The 12,109-nt window shown below is 42.5% G+C and overlaps 1 long non-coding RNA gene across 1 annotated transcript in view; it reads right to left on the bottom strand.

Moving 5' to 3' along the window:
• LOC126469616 (uncharacterized) overlaps positions 1-12,109 on the bottom strand; it is a 268,408-nt gene that overhangs the window by 128,457 nt on the left and 127,842 nt on the right. The window contains exon 2 of the long non-coding RNA XR_007586028.1: positions 6,471-6,627. This is a non-coding gene — a long non-coding RNA (uncharacterized LOC126469616). The remainder of the gene's footprint in view (positions 1-6,470; positions 6,628-12,109) is intronic.

Raw genomic sequence — 12,109 nt, 5'->3', positions numbered from 1 at the left:
CCGCTTCTACCAGTTTTTCCATTCGTCTGTAAAGAATTCGCGTTAGTACTTTGCAGCTGTGACTTATTAAACTGATAGTTCGGTAATTTTCACATCTGTCAACACCTGCTTTCTTTGGGATTGGAATTATTATATTCTTCTTGAAGTCTGTGGGTATTTCACCTGTCTCATACATCTTGCTCACCAGATGGTAGAGTTTTGTCATGACTGGCTCTCCCAAGGCCATCAGTAGTTCTAATGGAATGTTGTCTACTCCCGGGGCCTTGTTTCGACTCAGGTCTTTCAGTGCTCTGTCAAACTCTTCACGCAGTATTTTATCTCCCATTTCTTCTTCATCTACATCCTCTTCCATTTCCATAATATTGTCCTCAAGTACATCGCCCTTGTATAAACCCTCTATATACTCCTTCCACCTTTCTGCCTTCCCTTCTTTGCTTAGAACTGGTTTGCCATCTGAGCTCTTGATATTCATACAAGTGGTTCTCTTCTCTCCAAAGGTCTCTTTAATTTTCCTGTAGGCAGTATCTATCTTACCCCTAGTGAGATAAGCCTCTACATTCTTACATTTGTCCTCTAGCCATCCCTGCTTAGCCATTTTGCACTTCCTGTCGATCTCATTTTTGAGACGTTTGTATTCCTTTTTGCCTTCTTCATTTACTGCATTTTTATATTTTCTCCTTTCGTCAATTAAATTCAATATTTCTTCTGTTACCCAAGGATTTCTATTAGCCCTCGTATTTTTACCTACTTGATCCTCTGCTGCCTTCACTACTTCATCCCTCAAAGCTACCCATTCTTCTTCTACTGTATTTCTTTCCCCCATTCCTGTCAATTGTTCCCTTATGCTCTCCCTGAAACTCTCTACAACCTCTGGTTCTTTCAGTTTATCCAGGTCCCATCTCCTTAAATTCCCGCCTTTTTGCAGTTTCTTCAGTTTCAATCTGCAGTTCATAACCAATAGATTGTGGTCAGAATCCACATCTGCCCCTGGAAATGTCTTACAATTTAAAACCTGGTTCCTAAATCTCTGTCTTACCATTATGTAATCTATCTGATACCTTTTAGTATCTCCAGGATTCTTCCAGGTATACAACCTTCTTTCATGATTCTTGAACCAAGTGTTAGCTATGATTAGGTTATGCTCTGTGCAAAATTCTACAAGGCGGCTTCCTCTTTCATTTCTTCCCCCCAATCCATATTCACCTACTATGTTTCCTTCTCTCCCTTTTTCTACTGACGAATTCCAGTCACCCATGGCTATTAAATTTTCGTCTCCCTTCACTACCTGAATAATTTCTTTTATCTCGTCATACATTTCATCAATTTCTTCATCATCTGCAGAGCTAGTTGGCATATAAACTTGTACTACTGTAGTAGGCATGGGCTTTGTGTCTATCTTGGCCACAATAATACGTTCATTATGCTGTTTGTAGTAGCTAACCCGCACTCCTATTTTTTTATTCATTATTAAACCTACTCCTGCATTACCCCTATTTGATTTTGTATTTATAACCCTGTAATCACCTGACCAAAAGTCTTGTTCCTCCTGCCACCGAACTTCACTAATTCCCACTATATCTAACTTTAACCTATCCATTTCCCTTTTTAAATTTTCTAACCTACCTGCCCGATTAAGGGATCTGACATTCCACGCTCCGATCCGTAGAATGCCAATGTTCTTTCTCCTGATAACGACGTCCTCTTGAGTAGTCCCCGCCCGGAGATCCGAATGGGGGACTATTTTACCTCCGGAATATTTTACCCAAGAGGACGCCATCATCATTTAATCATACAGTAAAGCTGCATGTCCTCGGGAAGAATTACGCCTGTAGTTTCCCCTTGCTTTCAGCCGTTCGCAGTACCAGCACAGCAAGGCCGTTTTGGTTAATGTTACAAGGCCAGATCAGTCAATTATCCAGACAGTTGCCCCTGCAACTACTGAAAAGGCTGCTGCCCCTCTTCAGGAACCCTTCCGTTGTGCTTGCACCTACTGTACGGCCATCTGTATCGCTGAGGCACGCAAGCCTCCCCACCAACGGCAAGGTCCATGGTTCATGGGGGGAGGCTTCAGAGAGTATGCACAATCACTCACTCATATGCATGCACACTGCTACAACAAACATTTCATCCATCCATTCCATGCACACATTCATGCATGCACACATATATGTTATACGCTACGACATACACTCCAGAATTTCTTTAAAAGAGAGTATGTAATATTTTATATGACAGTGATGAACATCCACTCGAGGACATTTTAGAGAAATTCTGGAGTGTATGTCGTAGCGTATAACATCTGAATCATGCCTTCTATTACACCACAACAGGGCTTTCAAGGGGTAGAATGTTAAGAGGAACATATGTCAGCTCCGAACTGCTAACTGATGATGAACAGCTGTTTGAATGCGGGATTCACAGAGACTGTGTGCAAAGGTACACGAAGGCCAACAACCCATGAATGAGTGAGAAGAACACAGTTCATCTGATGTCTAGAGTTCCATCCTTTACTTGGATATTAACAACACCTATGGGCATGCTGTTTAGAGGATTCTGTTTCCCATCCAAAGAGAAAACGTCTGACTGAAGAAATTGATCCAGTATGTGGTGGCATCAGGTAATGGATAAGGCTAGGAAGCAGTGGAGTTTGTGGGGCTCAGACCTACAATTAAGGTGTACCATATGGATGCAGATGCCCCCCAAAGGTGGACTAATGTTGTGCATCGCATGACCTCAGACTCTCATAAAGGAAGATCACAGGATGTTCTAGCTTGAGTGTGGTGGCAGCCCTCCACATATGATGTACCAAGTACTCTTTCAAATGTAAGGTCATGAGGTTTACACTGCACTGCAGCTGAAAGTCACTGTGTTTCATCATGATGACTAATGGCCCATGTGCAAGGTGGTATTGGGATCCACCCTTTCTCACACCATTCACTTGAGTGATTGAGAGTGTGGATGATTATTTATTTGAAAATAATGAATGTGTGCATGGAATGGATGGATGAAATGTTTGTTGTAGCAGTGTGCATGCATATGAGTGATTGATTCTGCACTATATATGCCCATTATATTGTGTGTACAATATAAAAGACTGCATATTATATGGGCTTGAATATACTGTACACTTGATAAGTACTCAGAATTGTCTGGATATGTATTTATCTGAACTCTTATTAGTCAGTCTCTTCCTTTCCCCTCCCTCTGTCCATCTTCACTGATCCCTCTCTGTCCATCTTCTTTTCCCCATTATCTCTGTCCACCTCCTTCACATCTCATGCTCAGTCCATCTCCTCCTGCTTCTCTCCATCCATCTGCTACTCCCCAGTCTCTGAGTCCATGTCTTCCTCCCGCACCCTCTGTCCATCTCCTTCTCTTTCCTTCCTATGTCCACCTCCTCTTCCCCTATAGCTGTTCATCTGCTCCTCCTCCCCCTTTACCTCTATGCTGTACAGTGATTCAATTTTGTAGGTACATTCAGTGGCGTATGTGGATACTCTCTGCTAAATGAGTTGTGAATAGAGTCGGTGCGAAAGAAGTACTAAATTCAAACGGCATACACAACACAGCAGTTTTTTTATGTTTCTCTGTGTTTATGATATATTTGCTGAACTATATGCCATACAATGATATAATTTTGTTTGTATATTCAGTGCTTTATGTGAACACTCTCCATGAAATGTTTCGTGAATATATTTGGTAGTAAAGTAGTAATAATTTAAAACGTCGTTACTGATGCGACAGTTTTACTGCATCACAATCGAAAACATAGTAAGCAATAAGCTTTAAACCTTTCTTCATTTTGGGGGGGGGGGGGAGGGACTCGTAAGCTAGAAAAATTTTCGTAAATCTGAAACTATATGTAAAGTTTACTGCAAGTCACTATGTTCTCTCATGTTCGAATACTGGATGAATAAAATCTGTGTATTCACACGTCATGACCTACATTCGTTTTTCACCACCACATTTACCTCTTTGATAGGCAGTTGGTTCTTACCCACACAACGACTCTTTCCAGACAGTACGTGATGCATGTAGCAAGTTTGTTTGAAATCAGTCCAATTGTTTTACAGATATAGAACATTCAAACATACATACATTTTTATAATAAGTAAAAATAGCCTTAACTTTCGTATCTGGTTTCGATACTCTAAAGGCTAGACAGTGACGCAAGCTGTGCTCAAGTTACCAGGGAAAATTCCACGAAAATTCAGCTAGTAGCTTCGGAGATTTTCGCGTTCAAACAGAAACAGAACGGCATGATGTTTTTACAGATTATTATTAGGAGAGATATGTATGTGTGTCTTCCTGTTCAACGGTTGCTGATGGATCCCTATTTCCAATGCAAAAGTAAATACTGTATAAAATCTGTATATAAAGAGTAAAAATTGAATTGTACAATGATTGACTGGTGAATGAGGTGTATACGTTCATTACCAGTTTTAGTATAAATAAATTATATCTCCACACCTGCGAGTACTAGGTTAAAAACGTATACACTGCCCTTAAAAGTACAAAAACCATTATTGTGAAAACCTCTTCAAAATACGCACTGTTGTATACGTTTCTATAAATCATCTTTGAATCACAAAAGTAAATAATTGTTGAAAGTAATCGTTCATATTATTCACTGCTAATAAAACCATTAGTTATTTTCTTATATTTTTGTTATTACTTATAAAGGGACATGATGCCTTCACAACAGAGCAAAACCGACTGGTCTCTTGGAACTGATCAAAAGAAAGAGTTCTACTTAATTTGGTATAGCAATTGTAAGTTTTGAAACATGGAGACCTGCACTTGAAGTTAGGAGCTAATTATTTAAAACGTGCAGTTACGTATGGACTGGACGCCTCTTTATCTGCAAGAGCGGAAGCATTTACACACATCTGCATTTTTGCTTACCGTACCAATTCACCAGTTTTCCAATTGGTCTAATTAATGTTAATCCTCTTACTATAGACCACAGATCTTGAACAGAGAGCAAATTAACCAAGAGCAAATCGCCTCTGGTGGTGGTGGTTGTTGGGATGTTTAAGGGGGACTAAACAGTCGCCTCTGGTGATTGGCTGTTGAGAGCATATTGATGCCACTGGTAGAGAGGAAAGTGTAGGATGGGGGGAAGGGGATTAGAGGGAAGGAGAAGGAAGGTATGAGGAGGGGAGGAGTGTTTCTGTCTATTAGAAGGACAGTTGTCTCAGTTGTAATGTGGCATCGGATGCAAAAGCTGATATCAGCAATTTTATTCAGAACCCGCCCTGTTACCGTACTACTGCTCTGAACAGAACACAGACCTCAGCACACTGATTCTTTCACCAGTAAGAGAAGCTCTGAGACATTGTAGAGAAAATTCCTGTGTACCCGCAGGCAGTACGTTATACACAAGCCTTAACTGTTTGTTGATTGATGGATCAGCACATTTTCGATAAACAGCTGCGTTTTATGTCACAATGAAGCATGACAGGTGTCAAACACCTTTTATCTTCTTCTGTTTGATCAACTCGCTACTATACTGTTTGGGTGGAATCTTTAGTTTTTCCCTCGAGCAAGAAAGTTTTGGCAAACAAAAACATACGTAATGGCCATATCACAGTCCGACATAAAGTATTAGTCATCTATTGATTAATTAATTTTTACAGCTTTCGATAATTCGTAGTTACTATCGTTTGAACAATGAGTTTTTCGTAAGAATTTAGTTGTTGCACGCTTTTGATTAGATATTTACAAACGGGAATTACTATTCCCAGGCCATATAATAAGTGCAACATAGGCAACAGCCACACTCCGGAACGAAAATTTTACTTGTCATATGTGCATGAAGAAACAGAAAAGGTATCTCACTCTCTACTGAGACAGCCTCTGTGGAATGATCAATGAATTGTAAAATTAAAAAGTAACATGAAAAATCGACATTCAATTTCGATCTGTAGATAGTAGCTGGCTTCGGTTATAATAACTATAATCAGAATATGATTTAAATAAAAAATGTTTCATAATAACAGATAACATACTCTTAGCAACATTTAATATTAAGCAGTACAAAACAGAAAATAACTTTACCTAAACCCCGTGAGAACCTGGCAGTCGGAGCCACTGTACAATTACATAAGGTAGAACTACCCATCCTAGCATGAGCTCGTCATCCAGCCTGGGTAAAATTTCCTGCGCATTTTTCCCCTAGTGTTTGTTTATACTGAGACTTGATGTTGCTATTTGTATGTCAACTGCTGCTATGGCATATTTTTGTATTATTCTATTTCACAATCTTGGCCTGATGATTATTGCTAGAAAGAAAACGAATTACCTCCAGTGGAGCAAAAAGATAATGGGTTTCGTACCGTTCCTTCATACTGTTAGTGAATAGAGTACAATCTCTAAAGGTGCTACATGTTGCTAAACATAACCAGTGTGTTCAGATAATTATAAGCTACAGGTCTGATATACACGACAGATGCAAGGATTGTACTCACGAGTGCGACAGCGCGTGCCGGTGCCGGTAGCGACCCACTACGCGCAGCAAGCTGTCCTCCAGGTCTGGCGTCACCAGGAGCAGCACCAGCATGCCCAGCACCGTCACTGTCATCATGCCAAACAGCTGCATTATCTTCATGAACGGGTTCATCTCACCTGAAACACAAACCGTTTTCCCTCCCTTCATCTACAGTAATATACTGTCATCTGTGACTGATGCAATAGCGCCAACAACATCAAAGTAGTCATGCTGAACAGCTCTATTATCTTTCCTGAAACGCCCATTGAGTTAACTCCCATCAAGTTACTGAAGCAAGATTTTTTCCCAATTCTGCTGTGTCCAGCAGCAGCACCAGCATATCCAGCATCATCAATGGTATCCCACTAAGCAGCTGCAGACCCCTTCCAACTTCTGCACCATCAACAGCAGCATAGTATCATCGCTCTATTCGTGCTGAGTAGCTGCATTATCTTCTTCATTATCATCAGGATATTGCACAAATTTATTTACAGCGTTGTGAGACCAGCTGTTGTGGGAATAGCTGTTTTATCTTCCTCCAGGCATCCACCAAGCTCCCTTATTCAGGCTATTGCCACTGTCTGTCTCCCAGGTCTAGCCTCAACAGCAACAACACCAGAAAAATCACTGTCAGCTAGCTGGAAAGCTGCATTATTTTTTTGAAGTGGATCACCAGCCCTGAAACACTGACGATGATCACTTGTATCAGAAAACGACAGCAAACTGTTAACCGTGTCCAGATTACCAGCAGCAACAGCTCCAGGCTGCCAGCATCATCGCCATAATACCGTATTACCAAAAATACACATAACATTATGTCCATTAGCGCATAGAAGTGATCTGTCCGTCAGTGTTGTAATTTTTTGATGACTAATGTTAGGCACCCATCAGCCATAAATAGTTTTTAATGGAACAGAAGCTGTCAAAATTACCAGAGTCGCGATCTCTTTATGTACAAAATAGTAGCTACACTACTGGCCATTAAAATTGCTACACCAAGAAGAAATGCAGATGATAAACGGGTATTCATCGGACAAATATATTATACTATAACTGACATGTGATTAAATTTTCACGAAATTCGGGTGCATAGATCCTGAGAAATCAGGTCGTGCATTATCATGCGGAAATGTAGGGTTTCACAGGGATCGAATGAAGGGTAGAGCCACGCGTCGTAACACATCTGAAATGTAACGTCCACTGTTCAAAGTGGTGTCAATGCGAACAAGAGGTGACCGAGACGTGTAACCAATGACACCCCATACCATCACGCTTCCAATGTGCGTTCACCGCGATGTCGCCAAACACGGATGCGACCATCATGATGCTGTAAACAGAACCTGGATTCATCCGAAAAAATGACGTTTTGCCATTCGTGCACCCAGGTTCGTCGTTGAGTACACCATCGCAGGCGCTCCTGTCTGTGATGCAGCGTCATGGGTAACCGCAGCCATGGTCTCCGAGATGATAGTCCATGCTGCTGCAAACGTCGTCGAACTGTTCGAGCAGATAGTTGTTGTCTTGCAAACGTCCCCATCTGTTGACTCGGGGATCGAGACGTGGCTGCACGATCCTTTACAGCGATGCAGATAAGATGCCTGTCATCTCGACTGCTAGTGATACGAGGCCGCTGGGATCCAGTACGGCGTTCCGTATTACTCTCCTGAACCCATCGATTCCATATTCTGCTAACAGTCATTGGATCTCGACCAACGCGAGCAGCAATGTCGCGATACGATAAACCGCAACAGCGATAGGCTACAACACGACCTTTATCAAAGTCGGAAACGTGATGGTATGCATTTCTCCTCCTTACACGAAGCATCACAACAACGTTTCACCAGGCAACGCCGGTCACCTGCTGTTTGTGTATGAGAAATCGGTTGGAAACTTTGCTGTTGTCAGCACGTTGTAGGTGTCGTGACCTGCGCCAACCTTGTGTGACTACTCTGAAAAGCTAATCATTTGCATATCACAGCATCTTCTTCCTGTCGGTTAAATTTCGCGTCTGTAGCACGTCATCTTCGTGGTGTAGCAATTTTAATGGCCAGTAGTGTAGTATTGTCAAGCTCCTACAACGGCGACGAATGGTGTGTGTAGAAATAGGTTCCATCTGAGAACTCGAAGTGGTGGCACCACAGTGCCAAGTGTTGTCTTTGGGCGCACTGTTCTAATACTGTGAATCACGGCTTTCTGCTACCGTGTCGAGGGACTTCGCAACAGTGATCGTCGGCGTACTACCGTTCCGTGTTGTTACATATAGTAGTTTGACACCCTCTCTGTATCGATATTTGTCTTCCTTTAAAGAGGCTTATTTCCTAATTCAAGGAACGTAACCGATCTGTACGATTCTGTAAGGCCAATTGAACAATCTGACTGTCCTTCGACTGTAATTTAATGGTGCCGCAGAGTTCTTGTACTGGGCTTCCCTTACATCAAAACGGAATTGGCAAATCGTCCGTGACCCCGTTGCAAGTATTCATCACTTCTTGATTTTATGGATAGAGCCTGGAGATATTTCATTCCACAGCAGTGAAACGCCCGCTAAACAGGCAGGGCTAACAGGTAATTAGGGTTGTGGAAAGGGCCAAGGGACTTGCGGTCGGATTCATTTCACAATTGTAATTTATTATCACTTAGTTCACAAATACACTTTTGAAAGAATTGAATTTGCGTCGCGGCTGAAGGCCTCTAAACAGATGCTTTAGAATAAGTTCGATTTTGAAAAGACGTGACACACAGTTAAATTTACAAAAAAGATAAATCGTATACATATATGACATCAGCAGGCGGAGCGGATGAAGGCCACTGGATTAAATCTTCAAAATTCCAAATATACTATGATGATTACTGACGGTAGAAGGCCACAATGTTTTGAGATGCTAACAGGGCTGATGGCCCACAAGGTGCACAGAAAGAGACAAATAAATGCAATAAGATGGTTAAAGGCCGCAAGGTTAAATTCTGCAACTTAAAGAAATATACATTGCAACAATCGGTAAAACAATACATTAAGTTTAAAAATTTCTTTTTGCAAAACGAACTGCGGAAAGCCCACAATAACTTGTAAAATCTTTCAGAGGAAATTACAATAACCTTTCAAGAGCAGAAGGCGATAGTGTTTGGACTTGAAGGAAACTCTGAGAACATGTTTCCAGGGGTGAAGGCCCGTAACCAACCTTGCCAAATTAAAAATATAAAATGCAGTTAGATTACAACAACATTAACCCTGCCAAAAGGATAATTAAGAACGGCACTCAGGAGTTTCCAGTGGATCGGTCTGCCCTCGTTCAATTAGGTGAGACAGGTAGTGAGTCCAACTAGACTTAATTCATGCGAATCCAAAAAGGGGAGAGCTACGGACCGACCGAAATCGGTTTAAATGGCTCTGAGCGCTATGGGACTTAACATCTGAGGTCATCAGTCCTCTAGAACGTAGAACTACTTAAACCTAACTAACGGAAGGACATCACACACATCCATGCCCGAGGCAGGATTCGAACCTACGACTGTAGCAGTCGCGCGGTACCGGACTGAAGCGCCTAAACCCGGTAGGCCACCTCGGACGGCGGACCAACCGACACAACGACTTGATTCCCATCAATCAGTACATGAGAACTCAAACACAAAAGGTTACAAACGTGATAATCGACAATGGAGTATGTATTAAATGGTTCTGAGCACTATGGGACTCAACTGCTGCGGTCATTAGTCCCCTAGAATTTAGAACTAGTTAAACCTAACTAACCTAAGGACATCACAAACATCCATGCCCGAGGCAGGATTCGAACCTGCGACCGTAGTGGTCTTGCGGTTCCAGACTGCAGCGCCTTTAACGGCACGGCCACTTCGGCCGGCGGAGTATGTATTAGCTGTCAAATTTACACGCCATGTTGGACAGCGACAACAGGTGAGGAAAGGACGGTGCCTGAAATAACGTTAGTGGCCAGGGCAGGTAACCGGAACACTGACGGCCACAAGGCAGAAAATTCCACTGGCGCACTCGAATTGTAGTCAACCAAATAAGGTAATTGCACCGCATGGCGGCTAAATTTCAGCAACAGAAAAACTCGGTTTCTCTCACAGGAAAACCTCCCCAACAGCAAACCACCGAAACGAACAACCACAACATGAACGAACGTGGCTTCGGTAGCTGAAACCACTACTAAACTTTGACGTCCTGGGTCGGTGAACCACGAAGCTCGTAGCGATCGGACAGCTCCACACACGCTCCGACACTGCGCAGGGGCCGCAGCGGACCCAGCCGACTGCACCGCGCGGAGATAACTTCCCTGGTTCCCAGCAACCGACCGACCGACCCTCAGAATGTCGACAATACGAAGACAAATAGGGAGTCGATGCACACACACACAGCCGACTCATGAACGATCGGCGAGCCAAAACGCGTCGTCCGGTAGGACGACCGACCGACGATCCACCAAGACCGTGGCCCGGCTCAAGTGATCCATGGCGGCAGTGGTCGGCTGAGCCATGTCGACGCAGGCCTCACAGCTCCAACCCGACTGCACTAGTGCCGCATTGCAACTCCCCGACAGGCAGGTCCGGACTGCGCTCCAGACGCGTTCCAACCGACTGGCAGCACCACCTCGCGACCGGAACTCGCTTACCCGATCTAGCTTACGACAATCAACGACTGGGAAGTAGTAGCAGTCGAGCAAAGATGCTACGAGAGGGGATATATAGATACGCGCTACTAACGCCGCTCACAGTTAGGCAAAGCGGCAACTCAGTGACAGTAGTAATTAAAATTAACATAGTGAGGTGGAAGTACTTTAAAAACAGAGTGTAAAATACATGATGGCGGGAACACGAGCCACACACGGCTCATGCAATACATTTACACCCATTTCCTCTACCCACACAACACAGTCTGTCTATTCGCCTTATTGTATGGTACATGCTACTGTTACTCTTCATTAATAGTTAACTTCAGTTATTCCATGAGATAACTGGTGAAGAACAGAAAGTGATATTTTCATTGGTAGTACAACTCCCTTGCATTGACTCCATGGAGACATGTGTCTGCACTGTATTGATGTCCATTTTAGTGTAATTCCAAATTAAGTGTGGTTACAGGAAATATGTAGATTTCAGTGGTTTTTATGGAGTTTTACATATGCATTGACGAGCTGCATACTGTTAACTGGATTTCAATGTGAATATCTAAGGTGCCTTACTTCAATCTATATTAATCTGCGAGTGTGTTAGAAGTGTGTAAGGCGTACATGTATGGTGACTATAGTAGCATTATTTTAAGTAGATTTTCCACCTTCAGAAAACTATCTAAACAGGTCTTACGTAGTGTGAAATATTTTTAACACATTTCAAAGTAAACTAAATGTTGAAGCTCAAAACGAAAATGGTTTAAATGAGTCCTGCAATATATTTGATATTCTATCGTACAACATTAAATTAGACATAAATTTCCTCCCATTTATAGCAGAGAAAATTAATTGTAACAGATCGTCCCGACGCTCACCACATCTTGGGAATTACAGACACTTAACCGTGGTCATCCAGGGGAACCACCATACACCTTACGAAATTGTGTGAGTTGTTTTCAAGATATCCAGGGGAACCCCTGCCCTACCCACGAAC

This window comes from Schistocerca serialis, chromosome 3 (assembly GCF_023864345.2).
Source record: "Schistocerca serialis cubense isolate TAMUIC-IGC-003099 chromosome 3, iqSchSeri2.2, whole genome shotgun sequence".
In the NCBI taxonomy this organism is placed as follows: Eukaryota; Metazoa; Arthropoda; class Insecta; order Orthoptera; family Acrididae; genus Schistocerca; species Schistocerca serialis.
This window is presented reverse-complemented; position numbering and strand designations above follow the sequence as displayed.